The sequence below is a fragment of the Oryctolagus cuniculus genome, chromosome 20 (genome assembly GCF_964237555.1).
Source record: "Oryctolagus cuniculus chromosome 20, mOryCun1.1, whole genome shotgun sequence".
Taxonomy (NCBI): domain Eukaryota; kingdom Metazoa; phylum Chordata; class Mammalia; order Lagomorpha; family Leporidae; genus Oryctolagus; species Oryctolagus cuniculus.
Window position 1 is genome coordinate 48,560,811 of NC_091451.1, and position 19,570 is coordinate 48,580,380.

At 45.3% G+C, this 19,570-nt stretch overlaps 2 pseudogenes and 1 gene segment (V, D, J or C); all 3 read right to left on the reverse strand.

The window, feature by feature from the left end:
• The window catches only part of LOC103346896 (immunoglobulin heavy variable 3-23-like), a 504,788-nt gene that overhangs the window by 373,561 nt on the left and 111,657 nt on the right, over positions 1–19,570 (reverse strand).
• On the reverse strand, positions 2,507–3,104 carry LOC138847321 (immunoglobulin heavy variable 3-23-like; annotated as a pseudogene).
• Positions 9,025–10,549, reverse strand: LOC138847322 (immunoglobulin heavy variable 3-74-like; annotated as a pseudogene).

Consider the following 19,570-nt stretch of genomic DNA (forward strand, 5'->3'; position numbering starts at 1 on the left):
AGACCTGGACTGAATTCATGCACCTGGCTGTGATCTGACCAAATCCAGCTTTTATGGGCATCTGGGAAGTTACCCAGGATTCAGTAGATCACTGTCTGTCACTCTCTGTCGCTTTGTCTTTTTGGACAAATAAACACATACAAGTTTTAAAAGAGGTAAAAGTATATCTGTAACTTTTTGAAGAAAATATACAAAGGCAAATGTATAAAAATGCTTTAAATCTGAAATCATCATGCATGTCCATGTTAGAAGCACAATGTGACAGCCAATCCCTCCTGGTAGACTGAGTATCATCAGACATACCGGAGCTGACAAGTCTTGTGCAGGAAGAGAGAGAAGAAAACCCTGGTACAAGGCTGGAGTCAGATAAGTTAGTAAAGCTTCCATGGAAAACATCAAAAGCTGAGAAATACAATTATCACAGGATCCTCAAACACTGTTGCCTGGTAGAAGAAACATGAAATCCCAGGGAGGTGCCCAGGGGATCCACAGCCACTGTGGCAAACACATCTGCAGTTCCATGTACAATTAATGCAGCATAATTCACGAGAGCTCACACATATAATCCAGTGAAATTTGCATTGAAGAAGGAATGGATAATGGGACAAGTGGAAAGGGTTATACTTTAACAGGAAGTTTATATTGCAGTAAAGAGTAAGAAGGACAGAGCTTCAGGCCGGCAGGATCCACACGTTGAGGGATCTGCTGTACAGCATGGTGACAGCAGTTAAGGGAATATTGTATCTACAGAATTCCAAAACAGGAGACAGATGCCATTCTACATGAGACATGTGCGTGTGGGGAGCAACGGAGACTAGACTAAATTACTGGAACTGCTAAGACTAATTCTATGCATCTGATCTCCCACCATATGGCGCTGAGAGAGAATAAACAACTACCACACAGCTGCCTCACCAATTCGACTAACAAGCTGCAGAATCTGATCCCGCTCCTGATTGGAGGAGAGCAGCATGCTCAGCACGTGGGGAGAGAACGCCAGCAGAATTGGGATTGGTGGAAGAGGACTATAAAGGAGGAGAGAGAGACAACATGCAGAAGGAACATCTGAGCAAGCCCTGAGAGAGCCAGCCGGCGGTGTGCTGCTCCTTCCCGGAAGCAGGGGGGAGCGGCAGCAAACCCAGGAAGGACCGGGCAAACACAACAGTGCAGGGTCCGGTGTCGTTCCTCCGCAAGTGGGGGAGCGACAGTGCGTTTTGCGATGAGCATGTCAATAACTCGGACTTCATAATTCCACTCAATTTGATACATTGATTTTCAACACATATCATTGTACCTCATATGTCTATGTTCACTTATTATTTATCAAACAGTCATGAAAAGGAAATGGAAAAATGGCAAATAGTGAAAATTCTGTTCTCTAAAACTGAATCATCACCTACTGTCTTCCAGGGTGCATTGTCAGTACAAGTGTGGGAAATGTGTAAATGGGCTCTGTCCAGGACTCTGATATGCAGCCTGGGTGTCTCCCTCTCTAAAACTGATCTAAGACTGCAAATGGATTGTTGACGCCAGTGAGCATAGACACGGAGTGAAGAGCAGGGACTCTGGACACATGGTCTCCGAGACTGGCTCTTCATGCAGCTGTGATTCAGCCTCAGGACACTGGGCATCATGCTGGAGCCACAGACACAGCTCCCCGTGATGTGGACTCCAGCCCCAGAGTGCACAGCCACTGTGTGTCCCACTTTCTGCTCTCCCTCAACCACAGCAGGTGCAGGGGGTCCCACGACACTGGAGCAGAACCAGATCAGCTGGAAGTGCACACCCAGCACTTTCCATTCAGTTATGACCTTGACTGCTGATGTCCAGTGCATTTCCCTTCTGAGTTCAGGCAGGGAGCCCCCCAGGAGGGTCCCAGGACCTAGAGGATGAGGAAGTCCCTTTAGGCTTCCCAGGTGCCTACAGAAGCTCAGCCTGAGACACAGCTGAGCTGCAAGTACATTCCTGAGTGCTGTGACATTCACACAGGGTCACAGACTGTTTCAGGATTAAAGGAAAAATGGAGATCGGGTATAAAGACTGTGGAACCTGTGGAACAGCCACCTTTTAAAATAAGATGGTTGGTTCATTTTAGCACACAGGCTACTCTGACAGGAGCAGTTTGATGACATATATAATTGAGGTTAACAAATCAAGTCTCTGGCTCAGCTCTCTCTGAGTTTTAAAGGAAAACTAAAATTGTCCTAAAGTCAGCAGTGTTTGAGGGCACTGTCCTGATTCAGACTTGAAAACACTCACGAGGTCCTCAGAGAGTCCCATATCTCTGACCCTGGTCACCACAGTCATCGTTCACGAACCTGAATTTGTTCACATAGGACTTCATCCTGTCACATCAAACTTCTCTATGTCAGTAAAGTCAGTGGCAGGGACAGAATCATAAAAGTAGCAGTCTTCCCTCAGAACTGTAGGAGAGGAAACCCCAATTCCCTGACAGGTAACCAGGGCTTAATTTCCCTCTGCACCTGTGCAGGACCATATTCTGAGCTTAATACATCGTGTGCACTCCCTGGTGGAACCGTGCATCCCTGCAGGGAAGTTTGTGTCCGGGCTCAGCCTGAGGGCCCCTCACTGTGTCTCTGACACAGAAATACATGGCTGTGCCCTCGTCTGTCAGACTGTTCATTTGCAGAAACACCGTGTTCTGGGCGTTGTCGCTGGAGATGGTGAATCGGGTCTTCACGGAGTTCGTGTAGTTTGTGATACCAAACCAAGATAAATGTATGCGATCCACTCCAGCCCCTTCCCTGGAGCCTGGCGGACCCAGCTCATGCCATAGCTACTGAAGTAGATTCCAGAGGCTTTGCAGGAGAGTATCAGGGATCCTCCGGCTGGACCAGACCCCCTCCGGACTCCTCCAGCTGATGACACTGGACACCTGTAAACACAGACATCCTGGTCAGGAAGCTGTCACTCACACTCTCTGTGTCTCTCACCCACGTCCCCTCCCAGACTCAGTGCCCCACGTTCTCCATCATTACCTTTGAGCACAGCGACCAGGAGAAGCCAGCACAGCCCAGTCTCCATGGTGAGCGTCTGTGTTGAGTGCGATCACTGAGTGGACACCTGGGAGTCCTGGGGCTGGAGCTCCTGTGCTAGAGCTGCAGGGTGAGGCCTGGGCTGGTTTTCATGGGCAGAGGGAGGCCCTATTTGCATGTGCTGCCCCTGTATAGCAGACATGGGGTTGTGCACTTCAGAGAGCATAGGTTTCTGGCAGAGCACAGTGTCCCCTGGTGTTTGGTAGCACAGGTAACGACACAGAACATATGATTCTTTCCATGATTCTGTACAGTTATGATTTCAGGACATCTTTGTTTTGATGCAGGTCATTGTGCCTAGTGACATCAGCCAGGGCATGAAGGATGGGTGCCTCTTGTGTTTCTCATGTGTGGAAGCTCACACGCAGGATAAGAAGTTGGTGTTGTGTGTTCCTTGATGTAAGCACTGGGTCCTGGTGGCCATGATGGAAGGTTGTGAAAGGGGGAAAGTTCTAGCAGTAACAAACTGCCAACTGCAGGGCTCACAGCACGTGCAAGAAATGATGGATAATAATATACTCCACCACTAGGTGCCATTTATGAAACATCGGTGCTGCATTTGTACACTGAGAATGAATGCGCAGAAATGGAGAAAGCATCACTGTGGTGCAGCAGGTGAATCCACTGCCTGTGATGCCTGCATCCCATAGTGCTGTGTGTTCCTGTTCCAGCTGCGGCACTTCCAATCGTCTCTTGCTGATGCACCCGGGAGAGCAGAAAAGCATGGTCCTAGTATTTGGCCCCTGCACCCACGTGGGAGACCCCGAAGAAATTCCTGTCTCCTGGTGTCACTGTCATCTGGGCGATGAACCAGCAGATGGAAGAACTTGTCTCTGTGTCTTTCCCTCTCTCTGTGTAACACTGACTTTCAATAAATAATAAAACTTTTTCTTAAATATTCCATATGTAGTATCAACAAATCTTTTAAAATCTTGGAGAATATTTAGGAACATAACAATATTATTGTTTTTTAATTTTTAATTTTTTAAAATTTATTTTAAGGAATACAAATTTCAAAAATACAGCTTTAGGAATATAGTGATTCTTCCCAGCATTCCCACCCTCCCATCCACTCTCTCACCCCTCCTCCTCCTCCTCTCACCTTGCCGTTCCCATTCTCCATTAAGATTTATTTTCAATTAACTTTGTACACAGAAGACCAACTCTATACTATGTAAAGATTTAAACACACACACACACACACACAAATACAAGAACTGTTTGAGAACTGGTTTTACAGTTAACTCTCATAATAGAACTCATTGAGGATGGAGGTCCTGCATGGGGAGTTAGTGCACAGTGAGACCTGTTGTTAATTTAACAATAAACACTCTTACGTATGATGTCAGTGACCACCTGAGACTCTTGACATGAGCTGCTTAGGCTATGGAAGACTTTTGAGTCCACAAACTGTCAGTATTTGGACAAGGCCATAAGTAAAGTGGAAATTTTCTTCTCGCTTTAGAGAAAAGTACCTTCTTCTTTGAGGCCACTTCTTTCCCCTGGGTTCTCACTTACAGAGATCCTTTAGGCAGAACATTTTTGCCACAGTGTCTTAGATTTCCATGCCTGAAATGCTCTCACGGCTTTTCAGCCAGACTAAGTTGACTTAAGGGCTGATTATCAGGTCAGAGCGTTACTTAAAGCGATTGTCATTCAATGAGTCTGCTGTGTGGACTTCTTCCCATGTTGGAACTTTCTGTCCTTTATAATTCTATTTATATTATTACCAGGCATTGATCCTATTTATATGATCACTTTCAATTTATCCTATCTAAATCTTCATGTTAACACTTAATATGATCACTTTAACAATTATGATGACGTTTTTACCACTAAGCTATTGGGACTTGGAGTCCCACTCATGTTTTTAAACTGCACCCTCAGAAGTAAGTCTGTAGGAAAGTATGCAGAACTATACAGCTTTGCAGTTACCAAATTCCTCCTCCCATGCTTATTTCCATCCTTTTTTTTACTGGGATCAATTTTCAATTGACTTTATGCACGTATGATTGACTCTATGTTAAGTAAAAGTTAAAAAAATAGTAGGAAGAAAAATAACCAAAAACCAAAAAAAAAAAAAACCCTGTTCCTCAACAGTTAAGACAAGGGCAGTTCTAGTTATCCATTCTTAAAGTATCTATTTCACTTCTCTAGATTTCCTTTTAGGTTCTCTGTTAGTTCTCACCTATCAGGAAGAACATGTGGTATTTGTCCTTTTGGGACTGGCTTATTTCACCAAGTATGAGCTTTTCTTGATTCATCCATTGTGTTGCAAATAACTGGATTTCATTGTTTTTACCACTGTGTATTATTCCATGTTTAAATATCCCATAATTTCTTTATCCAGTTTTTGGTTGATGGGCATTTAGGTTGATTCCATTTCTTAGTTATTTTGAATTGGTTGCAATAAACACGGAGGTACAGATAACTTTCTTTGGGTAGTGAATTCATTTCCCCTGGGTAAATTCCCAGGAGTGGGGTTCATGGATCATATAGTAGGTCTATATTCAGAGTCTTGAGGTATCTCTATACTGTCTTCCATGGTGGCTTTACCAGTTTGCATTCCTACCAACAGTGGATTAGGGCACCTTTTTCCACACATCCTCATCAGCATTTGTTGCTTGTTGATTTCTGTATGAAGCTGTTCTGGCTGGGGTGAGGTGAAACCACATTGTAGTTTGGATTTGCATTTCCCTGACAGCTAGTTATCCTGAACATTTTTTCTTGTGTCTGTTGGCCACTTGGACTTCCTCTTTTGAAAAATGTGTAAGTCCTCGGCCCATCTCTTAACTGGGTTATTTGTTATGTTGTTGTGGAGTTTCTTAATCACTTTGTAGATTCTGGTTATTAATCTATATCAATTGCATAGCTTACAAATAATATCTCCCATTATGCAAGATGCCTCTTTACATTCCTGAGGGTTTTTTTTTTTGCTGTACAGAGACTTCTCAATTGGATGTAATCCTATTTATTAGTTTTGGCTTTGACTGCCTATGCCCCTGAGTTCTTTTCCAAGAACTCTTTGCCGATTCCAATGTCTTGCAGCATTTCCCAAATGTTCTCTAATAATTGGATATTGTAGGGTCATAGATTTACACCTTTATTCTATGTTGAGTGGATTTTGTGTAAGGTGTAAGATAGGGGTCTGAAAATCTGATAAGAATAAAATTCAAAGTAAAGTAGTGTAGGTATATCATCTTTGACACAACTGTGAGTATATCAGTCTTAACTGTGTTATCAAATTTCATGGAAATACAGGAAATAAAACATTAAAATTTGCACTGTTTAAGATGCATTCATCCACCAAAGGAGAGCCTGTGTCTCATGTGTGTCACTGGCTCCCAATACCACTTTCCTGCTCCTGCAGCCCCAGGAATCAGAAGTTTAAGGGAGGACATTTGGGCCCTGTCACTCTTGTGGATGTGCCGGATTGTTGTCTGGAAACTGGGTGAGGCTGGGAAGCAGAGCTGGCCAGAGTGACACTTGGGAAAGTGCAGTGCATGGGAGTGTCTCTCTCTCTTTTTCTTTGCCTCATATGGGAATAACTGAAAGTTAAAACTTGAGTTACTGAAGGGTCTCTCTAGAGGTCGTATTCCCTACATGCAGGCAGCAACACTCATGGCCTTGTCCCCTCCCTAGAGCCCCTCTCAGTGGGATCACTGGGTGGTGAGATCCCTACATGCATGATGGGAGGCTCCGTGCATCAAGTATGGAGGGTAAGTTCCACCTGACATGCAGCCTTCAGCTGCTCAGTTGGAGAGACCACACACGCACACCAAGCAGTGCTGGCTCTGCTCACGGCTCTGCAGGAACAGCATCCTCAGCCTCAATACCCCAGACCCTGCTCCTCTGTGTCCACTGAGTAGGAAAGTGATTCACCTGCAGGAGGAAACCATCATGACCAATGTCCTGGTGGGATCCTGTAGAAAATGTTCGTGAGCAGAGTCCACCCCAGACACTGTGCCAGCACTGATCCCCCAAGACACAGAAGTCTGCATCTTCAGGGGATGGCTCCACCCCCAAAGCTGAGGACTGGGGAGAAGAAGCATGACATGTGGGGAAGTGAAAGTCGGGGACAGGGTCCAGCAGCAGAGGGAGAGGACCTGGTGGAGGAATGGGCTCTGCTGTGCAGGAGGGTAAGACAGGTGGAAGGGCCACACTGCTGGGACCCAGTACCTGCAGAACACTGAGTCAGGAGGTCTGATCAGGTGTCGTTGCCCCTGGCAATCCCCACACTGACCACCACTGATTAAAACCAGCACAGGTTCCTGGGAGCTGTGGAATGGTGTCGCCTCTGGGGAGTGCATCCAGTGACGACTCCCACCATGAGTAGATTCAATGTCAGGGCCTCATGGAGGAAGCTGAGGTCCCCAGTGCCACTAACAGAACCACACGGAATGCTGGGAGCAGCCTGTGAGGGTGGATGTGGTTTGTCCTCACCCTAACATAACAGCACTGACAGGGGGTGCATGGTCTTGATGTTTACATAAAAAGCATTGAACAACCAGGATCTGACATCAGATGCAAAGTCCATTGTACAACTCCTGGAAGGAAACATAGGGCAAAATCTCCCTGATAGTAGTCTGGCCTTGATTTTTCTTTTAGATCCCCAAAGTTCATGCAATGTAAGAAAACATTTTCAGATGATGCTGCATAGACTAGAGAGCTTCTGCACTGTAAGTGGACCGATGAGAAGTGAGCAGCCTACACACAAGGGAAGTAACTATTTACATACCATATGTATGATGAATAGCCTGTATCCCAAAGAAATAAAAAGGAAATCTCTGTAAGCGCTAGATAAATAAAATGAGCTGTAAAAATAAAATGAACCGTCTGTATCAGCTGTTATAAATATAAATAAAAAAATTGTCTGTGTGTTTAGAACTGGTCCCAAGTCTTCTGCAGTCTCAAATAACTATGATAGACAATTAGCTTCTTCATCCTGAATGACAGGTTCTGTGTCATCAGGCCTACAATTGGTGTAGAAGCAAACCTCTCTGATCTGCTTGTGGCTGAGGTGTGTGTTTTAGGTGAGCTCCCAAGATGACCACAGGGGAAGTGGGGGGAGCTCTGCGAGTGAGGCCTAGTGGGATTTGTTCATTTCTGGGGAATCTGCTATGGGGGAGATCACAGTAGATCTCCTGGGTCCCCAGCTTCAGCACAGAGCACAGTGCTGCTAGAGTCAGCCCTGGTCTCGTCTGACGTCCTGTGTGGGGATGGGGTCCCTCCCATTGCTGTTCACAATATTAGGAAGCCTGATGGCACAACATTCTCACTGTCTGATCCTGGACTTGCACCCTTATAGCTGTGAGCTCAATAAACCTTTTTGCTCCATACACCTCCTTTCCGGGGTACTCCATTATGGAATCAACAGGTGGAATAAAACAATCGAAGAGCCACACACTAGCCAATGCTCTGTTCCTACCTGAAACAGAGACTCAGCTGTGTTTACAGAATTAGACAGAGCCACTCAGAAATCGTCATCTCTATATCAGCTGAGGGAATTGCTTAGGTTCTGTAAGAATCCTACATGAGAGGACAATTGCAATTTTGCAGGAAACATTTTGCAAACACATGGGGTTGATGCTGTTATTCTGGTGAATGACAGAAAATTTGTTTACTCCTGGTGATTATGAAGCTGAGAGAAAGCAAGGACTGATTTTTCTCTTTTGTATTCTTTTAAAGACTTGGTTATTTATTTGAAAGGCAGAAATACAGAGTGGCAGATGCAGAGAGAGAGAAAGTGGTCTTCCATCTGCTGCTTCTATACAAAGCTGGGCACCAGGGCAGGGATGGGCCAATCGGAATCCCGGAGCCAGGAGGTTCTTCAGGTTCTCCCATGAGGGAGCAGGGGCACAGGAACTTGGGCCTCCTTCTGCTGTTTCCAAGGCCAGAGCAAAGCCCAGGATTGGGTGTCTCATCCAGGATTTGAAACAGCACACATATTGGAAGATGGAAACGAGGACTATTTTGTGTTGGAGGAAGGAGTCAGAGTCTCTGGACAAACAGTCTCTGGGGCAGGTGCCTCAGGCAGCAGGGATGCAGCTCCAGGGTTGGAATATCCTGCTGGACTCACAAGGACACAGTCCAGAACCACCTGGACTCTAGTGCAGACCTCACTGGGCTGTCCCACCTGCTGGTCTCCCTGAGATGGAGACAAGGCCAGCAGAGTGTGGGGAATAAGACCTCTCCACACCCAGTGTTTTCCATGAGTCTGACCCCTTGCACTACCAACGGCCACCTCTGCTTGCAAATGAGAGCAGGTCCGGGGATCCCAGGAGACGTGAGTGAGGAAGAGTAAGCAGGATTTCTAGGAGCCACAGCCTGAGCCACCCCTGAGCTGCAGGTTAATCCCTGACCTGGGGTTTGGAGCACGTGGACCTCAACCTGTGAGTTCAGGGTGAGGAAGTGAAAGGGAGACGAGGGCACAGCTGCAGAGAATGGACACAGGAGCCCCAGGGAACAGCAGCACGGGGTCAGCTCTGCCTCTCAGGGGCCCAGCTGTGCAGGAGGGGAGGGCATGGATGTGAAACACTGCAGCATCCATAGCCCCTGACCGGCTCTACACTGCCCCTGGGCTCTCAGCAGGGTCCCAGATGACGTCATCAGAGAATACCACGGGGCACACTCCAGAGACTCAGACCCCGAAAAGCCTCCCCGTGTGCCCAGAGCTCACTCAGGTCTCAGATGCTGGGGACCCAGAGATGTCAATCATTCCTTCAAAACGACTCCATTTTCTTCATGTGACGTCTTACCATGATACCAAAACTTCTGCTCGGTGATCGGTGTTAGGGACAGAATCATCCATCAAGAATTGGAACGTAGGAAACGGTTACAGCAAACCCAAATTTCCTGAAGGAATCAGCGATTCACCTCCCACTGCATCTGGGCGCGGGTTGAGTCTGCTCAGTGTGTGTTGTGCGCCCCCTGGTGGAGACGCGCGCCCCTGCAGGGAGGTTTGTGTCTGGGCTCAGCCTGAGGGTCCCTCACTGTGTCTCTGGCACAGAAATAGGTGGCCGTGTCCGCGGCTGTCAGACTGGTCATTTTCAGATCCACCGTGTTCTGGGCGTTGTGGCTGGAGATGGTGAATCTGTCATTCACCGAGCTCACGTAGTCTGTGCTACCATAATCAGGATAAATGCATCCGATGCACTCCGGGCCCTTCCCTGAGCATGGTGGACCCAGCAAATCCAGTAGCTACTGAAGGTGAATCCAGAGGCTTTCCAGATGAGTTTCAGGGATTCCCCAGGCTGGACTAGGCCTCCCCCGGACTCCTCTAGCTGCTGACACTGGACACCTGCAAACACAGACGTCCTGGTCAGGACACTGTCACGCACACTCTCTGTGTTTCTCACTCACGTCCTCTCCCAGACTCAGTGCCCCGCGTTCCCCATCATTACCTTTGAGCACAGCGACCAGGAGAAGCCAGCGCAGCCCAGTCTCCATGGTGAGCATCTGTGTTGAGTGTGATCACTGAGTGGACACCTGGGAGTCCTGGGGCTGGAGCTCCTGTGCCAGATCTGCAGGGTGAGGCCTGTGCTGGTTTTCATGGGCAGAGGGAGGCCCTGTTTTCGTGTGCTGCCGCTAGATAGCAGGCATGGGGTCAGACGCCCCAGACAGGACAGTGCCCAGGGCAGATGTGGTGTCCTGTGGTGTAGGTTGATGGCTATGATAGGATTCAGATCATATAAATCTTTACATTATCATTGTTGTTTAAACAATTGAAGGCAATGACCTTGTTTCATTTTAATATGTGTGTATCCTTAATAATCCAGTGTTAGCATGTCCTTCATTTTTAAAATAACCATTGGTTCATTTTTAACTATTTAAATAACATTGGAATAGTGACAGTGAGAGAAGGGGTGAGAGAAAGAGAAATGTAGAGATGGACAGAAAAGGTGACAAAGGGAGATTTCCACCTTTGATTGACAGCCCCAGACATCCCAAGTGCCTACAACATCGAGGACTTAGCCTTTCTAAAACCTGGAGCCCAAAACGGCAACTTTGTTTCCCACGTCAGTGGTAGGGGCTCATTCACTTGTAGTGTCATCTACAGTTTTCCAAAATGCATTATCAGAAAAAGTGTGGGAAGTCGTGTGGCTGAATGATTCATTCTGATGGGAACACGGGTGTCTCTAGTGGGGACTTTGCCAATTTTGTCCTAATGCCTGCCTCCCACTTTTAAACAGATAAAAGACTGCAAGTGGATTCTTTTAAGGTTAACTATGTTTTGTTTCCTTGTTCATCCATTGCCTTATTTAACACTCATCATGAACACAGAACACTGTGCTTGCTAGTGGGGTTTGTGTGCTATTGGAATCTGTGTGTTGTAGAAATGGGCACAGATCAACTCAGTGTCATTCACATTTCCACCTCCTTTCCTACACTCTGAGTTGGAGGGGCCTGGAGGCCTCAGTTCTCATTATTCATGGAACCTGTCATGGGTTGTGGTGAACTGAGTCAGCCCACTGTGGTGTGGGCAGAATTATTCCTTCCTGTGAGTGCTTTGTGCCCTGGTATCAGCTGCCCTGTGTTCCCCCTCTTCCCTGTGTCTAGTAACCATGACTCTGAGTTCAGCTCAAGCACTGGATAGAAGTCACTGTGTCACAATTCACCCGCAGTCCTGGGTTCAGGTAATGCAGCTGTGTTCACAATAGTTCAGTCTACAATAAAGCAAAAGGTGCCTAAAACAGTGAATGCAGTCTGTTATATTTGACATGGAATATTATTCAGTGTTAAGAAGGAGGTTGTTCGGTCATTAGGAAATCATTGGTCAGCCTTGAGCATAATATGCTAATAGAAATAATGCAGGTAGATGTGGACACATAGTATGTGACATTAGTTATACATGCAGTCCACAAGCTTGAACTCACAGAGGCAGGAAGTGCAATGGTGATCACTGTCTACCATGACCCAAGTGTTTGTCCCCTTCCAGCTCTGTGAGAAACTGGGGGAAGTTCCAGACTCCTGTCTTCAGGCTCAGCCATCCCAGCCTTTGCAGCCATTCAGGAAGAAAAGCAGTGAATGGAAACTTCTCTCTCCATCTGTTGATAGCTTTATCTCTTGCTATAACACTGCCTTTCAAATAAAATAAATACTTAAAATAAATGAAAGATTACTATACATATGGTTAGGAGCCTATTTCCAAATGTTGAATGAACTCAAGCCACTGATCCCAAGGGAAGCAATCAATTCCTTAAATGCAGTGATGATAAGGTGGTGACAGGAGCAGCACTGGAGTGAGCCTGAGGGATTCCTGCCTCCCGTGTCAGGATGCTAAGTGCTGTGTCCTAGTTTGGTTCCAGTGTCAGATTCCTGCCTAAGCCCTTCTGGAAGGCAGTAGGTGAAGTTCCAAGTACTGCCATGTGGACACCTGGACAGAATTCCAAGCACATGGCTGTCACCTAACCCAGCTGAAGCTTTTGTAGCCATCTGGGAAGTGACCAGGAATTAGAACATCACTGTCAGTCTCAGTCTCTTTGCCTTTTTGAAAAAATATGTAAATACAAATATCAAAATAAATGAAATAGTATCTTTAACTTTTTAAAAAAGATATAAAGGCAACATATAAAATGATATATTGGGCCCATCATGCATGTCCATAATAGATGCACAATGAGACATCCCATCCTTCCTGTTAGAATGAGTATTATCCTACAATCCAGAGCTGACAATCCATGTGGAGGAAGCTGGAGATAACCCTGGTGCAAGATCAGAGTCAGGTAAACAAGTAAAACTATTATGGAAAATCATCAAAACTGAAACAGAATTATCACAGGATCTTCAAACACCATTTTTGAGTAGAAGGAATATGAAATCCCAGGGAGGTGTCCAGGGGAACCACAATCAATGTGGCAAACACCTCTGCTCTTCCATGTTCAACTAATGCAGCAGCATTCACAAGAGTTCACACATACAATCCAGTGAAATATTCATAAAGAAAGAATCAACAATGGAACAAATGGACAAAATTATATTTAACAGGAAGTTTATATGGCAGTAAAGATGAGGAAATTCTGTATTTTGGACAACTCGGATGATCCTGGAGAATAATGTCCAAGGATAATGTGTCAGGGTAAGCACACTCTGCTAACCATGCAGGACAAGAAGACAAATAATACGTGATGCTGGATACATGGGATAAAAGGATGAAGTCACAGAGGCAGGAAGTATGATGGTGAAGACCATGTCTGAGCAAGGGAGAAGCAGAGGAGACACTGGAGCAAGGTCAGAGTTCCAGTCCCACAGGATCCACACACTGAGGATCTACTGTACAGCATGGTCACAGCAGTGAAGGGAATATTGTGTCTACAGAATTCCAAAACAGGAGACAACTGGCATTCTACCATGGAAACATGTGGTTTTCTGATGAGCATGTCAATAAGTCTGCCTTCATAAAAACTCAATTTGATACATTTATCTATCAACACAAATCATTGTACCTCATATGTCTATGTTTTGGTATTATATATCAAACACTTATGTAAAGGAAATGATTAAATGATCAAAAATGGAGATTCAACACTCTGAATACTGGTGTAGTGCTTTCCAGTATTTTCCAATATTTTATGGAGATGATAAATAAATTCCAGTGGAATCAAGCTTGGCAGCTAGAACCCAGGAGCTTGGAACTGCATCAGTGTTCCCACCTTGGTGATGGGGTCTCATAACACATCCATCATCTACTGACTTCCAGGGTGCACTGTCAGTTACTAGTCTGGGAAAGTGTGCAAATGGGCTGTGTCCATCACTCTCATATGCAGCCTGGGTGTCTCCCTCTATAATACTGATGGAAGTCTCCAAATGCATTGATGACCCCAGTCAGCATAGACATGGAGTGAAGAGCAGGGACTCTGGACACACGGTCTCCGAGACTTGCTCTTCCTGAAGCTGTGATTCAGCCTCAGGACACTGTCATCATGCTGGAGCCACAGACACAGCTCCCCGTGATGTGGACTCCAGCCCCAGAGTGCACAGCCACTGTGTGTCCCACTTTCTGCTCTCCCTGAACCACAGCAGGTGCAGGGAGTCCCACAACACTCAACAGAATCAGATCAACTTGAAGTGCACACACAACACTTTCCATTCAGTTATGACCTTGACTGCTGATGTCCAGTGCATTTCCCGTCTGAGTTAATGCAGGGAGCCCCCCAGGAGGGTCCCAGGACCTAGAGAATGAGGAAGTCCCTGTAGGCTTCCCAGGTGCCTGCAGAAGCTCAGCCTGAGACACAGCTGAGCTGCAAGTACATTCCTGAGTGCTGTGACGTTCACACAGGGACCACAGACTGTTCCAGGATTAAAGCTGGCCACATTCTGTGGAAAGTGAGTGTGGATCACCACAGTTTAATATAAAATGTCAGTTCAGTCCGCACACAGGCTACTTTGACAGGAAGAGAGGGAAATAGTTGAGGTTTAACAGACCAGAGATCCTGGCTCAGCTGTCTCCAGGATATAAAGGGAAAAAATTGTCCTAGAGTCGGTAGCGCCCTGAGGACACCAGCACGAGTTAGACTGGAAAAGACTCACGAGATCCTCACAGATCCCCATGATATCTGATCGCAGTGAGGATAGTTGTCAGTCATGAACCCGAAGTTGTCACGTAGGACTTCTTCCTTCTATTCAAAGTTTCTATCCGTCAGTGCAGTCAGTGGCAGGGACAGAATCATAAGAGTAGAACCATTACTTCAAATGCGTGAGAGGAGAGGAAACCCAAATTCCCTAACAGGAAACCAGGGCTTATGGTCCCTCTGCACCTACCCATGACCAGAATATATATTCAGTGCGTTTTGTGCGCCCCCTGGTGGAGCCGTGCGGCCCTGCAGGGAGGTTTGTGTCTGGACTCAGCCTGAGGGCCCCTCACTGTATCTCTGGCACAGAAATAGGTGGCCATGTCCGCGGCTGTCAGACTGTTCATTTCAAGATCCACCATGTTCTGGGCGTTGTGGCTGGAGATGGTGAATCGGCCATTCACCCAGCTTGCATAGTTTGTGCTTCCGTAACTATCAATACATGCGATCCACTCCAGCCCCTTCCCTGGAGCCTGGTGGACCCAGCACATTGCATTGCTACTGAGGGTGAATCCGGAGCCTTTGCAGGAGCGTTACAGGGATCCCCCAGGCTGGTACAGGCCTCCCACGGACTCCTTCAGCTGCTTCTGGCACTGGACACCTGCAAACACAGACGTCCTGGTCAGGACACTGTCACTCACACTCTCTGTGTCTCTCACTCACGTCCTCTCCCAGACTCAGTGCCCCGCGTTCCCCATCATTACCTTTGAGCACAGCGACCAGGAGAAGCCAGCGCAGCCCAGTCTCCATGGTGAGCGTCTGTGTTGAGTGCGATCACTGAGTGGACACCTGGGAGTCCTGGGGCTGGAGCTCCTGTGCCAGAGCTGCAGGGTGAGGGCTGGGCTGGTTTTATGGGCAGAGGGAGGCCCTATTTGCATGTGCTGCCCCTGTATAGCAGGCATGGGGTTGTGCACTTCAGATAGGACAGGTTCCTGGCAGAGCACAGTGTCCTCTGGTGTTTAGTAGCACAGGTAACGACACAGAACATATGATTCTTTCCATGATTCTGTACAGTTATGTTTTCAGGACATCTTTGATTTGATACAGGTCTTTGTGCCTAGTGACATCCGTCAGAGCAAGAATAACGGGTGCCTCTTGTGTCTCATGTGTGGAAGCTCACATGCAGGATAAGAAGTTGAGGTTGTGTGTTCCCTGATGTGGGCACTAGGTCTGGGTGGCAGCGAGGGAATATCATGAAGAGGGAAGTTCTAACAAAAACAAACTGCCAAGCTCAGGGCTGAGAGCCCATGCACGAAATGATGGATAATAATATACTCCACCACTAGGTGCCATTTAGGAAACATCGGTGCTGCATTTGTACACTGAGAATGAATGCGCAGAAATGGAGAAAGCATCACTGTGGTGCAGCAGGTGAATCCACTGCCTGTGATGCCTGCATCCCATAGTGCTGTGTGTTCCTGTTCCAGCTGCGGCACTTCCAATCGTCTCTTGCTGATGCACCTGGGAGAGCAGAAAAGCATGGTCCTAGTATTTGGCCCCTGCACCCACGTGGGAAACCCCGAAGAAACTCCTGTCTCCTGGTGTCACTGTCATCTGGGAGATGAACCAGCAGATGGAAAAACTTGTCTCTGTGTCTTTCCCTCTCTCTGTGTAACACTGACTTTCAGTAAATAAATAAATCTTTTCTAAAAAAGTTGCACGTGCAGTTTCAACAAATCTTTTAAAACCTTGGAGGAAATTTAGGAACAGCATGCATGATGTCCATGTAACAATATTATTTAAAAAATTTAAATCTTTTTTTTATTTTTTAAATTTATTTTTTAACTTTTATTTATTAAATATAAATTTCCAAAGTACTGCTTTTGGATCACAGTGGCTTTTCCCCCTCATAACTTCCCTCCCTCCCGCAACCCTCCCATCTCCTGCTCCCTCTCCCATCCACTTTTTTTTCTGTTTCTTTATTTTTTTTAACTTTTATTTAATGAATATAAATTTCCAAAGTACAACTTATGGATTACAATGGCTTCCCCCCCATACCGTCCCTCCCACCCGCAACCCTCCCCTTTCCCACTCCCTCTCCCCTTCCATTCACATCAAGATTCATTTTTGATTATCTTAATATACAGAAGATCAGCTTAGTATACATTAAGTAAGGATTTCAACAGTTTGCTCCCACACTGAAACATAAAGTGAAAAATAATAGATGGTTTTTTTAAATGATGATGAAATCAGATCAGACCTATTGTCATGTTTAATCCCAGTGAGAGACAAGTTGGGAATTGATAATTTCTTTCTTTTTTCTTTTACAGAAGATCAGTTTAGTATACATTAAGCAAAGATTTCAACAGTTTGCACCCACATGGAAACACAAAGTGAAATATACTGTTTGAGTACTCGTTATAGCATTAAATCTCAATGAACAGCACATTAAGGACAGCGATCCTACATGGGGAGTAAGTGCACAGTGACTCCTGTTGTTGACTTAGCAAATTGACACTCCTGTTTATGGCATCAGTAATCTCCCTATGCTCCAGTCATGAGTTTCCAAGGCTATGGAAGCCTTTTGAGTTCTCCGACTCTTATCTTGTTTAGACAAAGTCATACTCAAAGTGGAGGTTCTCTCCTCCCTTCAGAGAAAGGTTCCTCCTTCTTTGAAAACCTGTTCTTTCCATTGGGATCTCACTCACAGAGATCTTTCATTTAGGCCTTTTTTTTGCCAGAGTATCTTGGCTTTCCATGCCTGAAATACTCTCATGGGCTTTTCAGCCAGATCCGAATGCCTTTAGGGCTGATTCTGAGGCCAGAGTGCTGTTTAGGACATCTGCCATTCTATGAGTCTGCTGAGTATCTCACTTCCCATGTTGGATCACTCTCCCCTTTATTTATTCTATCGGTTAGTATTAGCAGGTACTAGACTTGTTTATGTGCTCCCTTTGACTCATAGTCCTTTCATTATGATCGATTGTGAACTGAAATTGATCACTTGGACTAGTGAGATGGCATTGGTACATGCCACCTTGATGGGATTGAATTGGAGTCCCCTGGTATGTTTCTAACTCTACCATTTGGGGCAAGTCAGATTGAGCATGTCCCACATTATACATCTCTTCCATCTCTTATTCCCACTCTTATGTTTAACAGGGATCACATTTCAGTTAAATTTCAACACTTAAGAATAACTGTGTATTCATTACAGAATTAAACCAGTCATGTTAAGTAGAACAGACAAAAAAACTACTAAGAGGGATAATGTATTAAGTTGTTCATTAACAGTCAGGGCTATGCTGATCAAGTCACCGTTTCCCATAGTGTCCATTTCACTTCAGGAGGTTTCCTTTTTGGTGTTCAGTCAGTTGTCACCGATCAGGGAGAACATATGGTATTTGTCCCTTTGGGACTGGCTTACTTCACTCAGCATGATGTGTTCCAGTTTCCTCCATTTTGTTGCAAATGACTGGATTTCGTTGTTTCTTACTGCGGTATAGTATTCTAAAGAATACATATCCCATAATTTCTTTATCCAGTCTACCGTTGATGGGCATTCAGGTTGGTTCCAGGTCTTGGCTATTGTGAATTGTGCTGCAATAAACATTAGGGTGCAGACCTCTTTTTTGTTTGCCAATTTAAACTCCTTTGGGTAAATTCCAAGAAGTGGCATGGCTGGGTCCAACGGTTCTCTCTCCCATCCCTTTCACATCAAGATTCATTTTCAATTCTCTTTATATACTGAAGATCAGTTTAGTATATATTAAGCAAAATTTCAACAGTTTACACTCACACAGAAACACAAAGTGTAAAGTACGGTTTCAGTACTCGTTATAGCATTAATTCACATTGTACAACACATTAAGGACAGAGATTCTACATGGGGAGTTAAGTGCACATTGACTCCTGTTATTGACTTAACAACTGACACTCTTGTTTATGGCATTAGTAATCACCCTAGGCTCTTCTCACGAGTTGCCAAGGCTATAGAAGCCTTTTGAGTTCGCCAACTCTGATCTTATTTAGACAAGGTCATAGTCAAAGTGGAAGTTCTCTCCTCCCTTCAGAGAAAGGTACGTCTTTCTTTGATGGCCTATTTTTTTTTCCGCTGGGATCTCACTCACAGAGATCTTTCATTTAGGTCATTTTTTTGCTAGAGTGTCTTGGCTTTCCATGCCTGAAACACTCTTATGGGCTTTTTACCCATATCCGAATGCCTAAAGGGCTGATTCTGAGGCCAGAGTGCTGTTCAGGACATCTGACATTCTATGAGTCTGCTGTGTATCCCACTTCCCATGTTAAATCATTCTCCCCTTTATAATTCTATCAGTTAGTAGTAGCAGACACTAGTCTTGTATATGTGATCCCTTTAAATCCCAATCCTATCATTATGATAAATTATGAACTAAAACTGATCACTTTGACTAGTGAGATGGCATTGGTACATGCCACCTTGATCGGATTGAATTAGAATCCCCTGGCACGTTTCTAAATCTACCGTTTGATGCAAGTCCGATTGAGCATGTGCCAAACTGTACATCTCCTCCCTCTCTTATTCCCACTCTCATATTTAACAGGGATCACTTTTCAATCAAATTTAAACACCTAAGAATAATTGTGTGTTAATTAAAGACGTCAACCAATAGTAGAACAAAAAAAATACTAAAAGGGATAAAATATTAAGTTGTTCCTCGACAGTCAGGACAAGGGCTGATCAAGTCGCTGTATCTCATAGTGTCCATTTCACTTCAACAGGTTCCCTTTTTGGTGCTTGGTTAGTCATCACCGATCAGGAAGAACATATGATATTTGTCCTTTTGGGACTGGCTTATTTCACTCAGCACGATCTTTTCCAGATCCCTCCATTTTGTTGCAAATGACCGGATTTCATTGTTTTTTACTGCTGTATAGTATTCTAAAGAGTACATGTTCCATAATTTCTTTATCCAGTCTACTGTTGATGGGCATTTAGGTTGGTTCCAGGTCTTAGCTATTGTG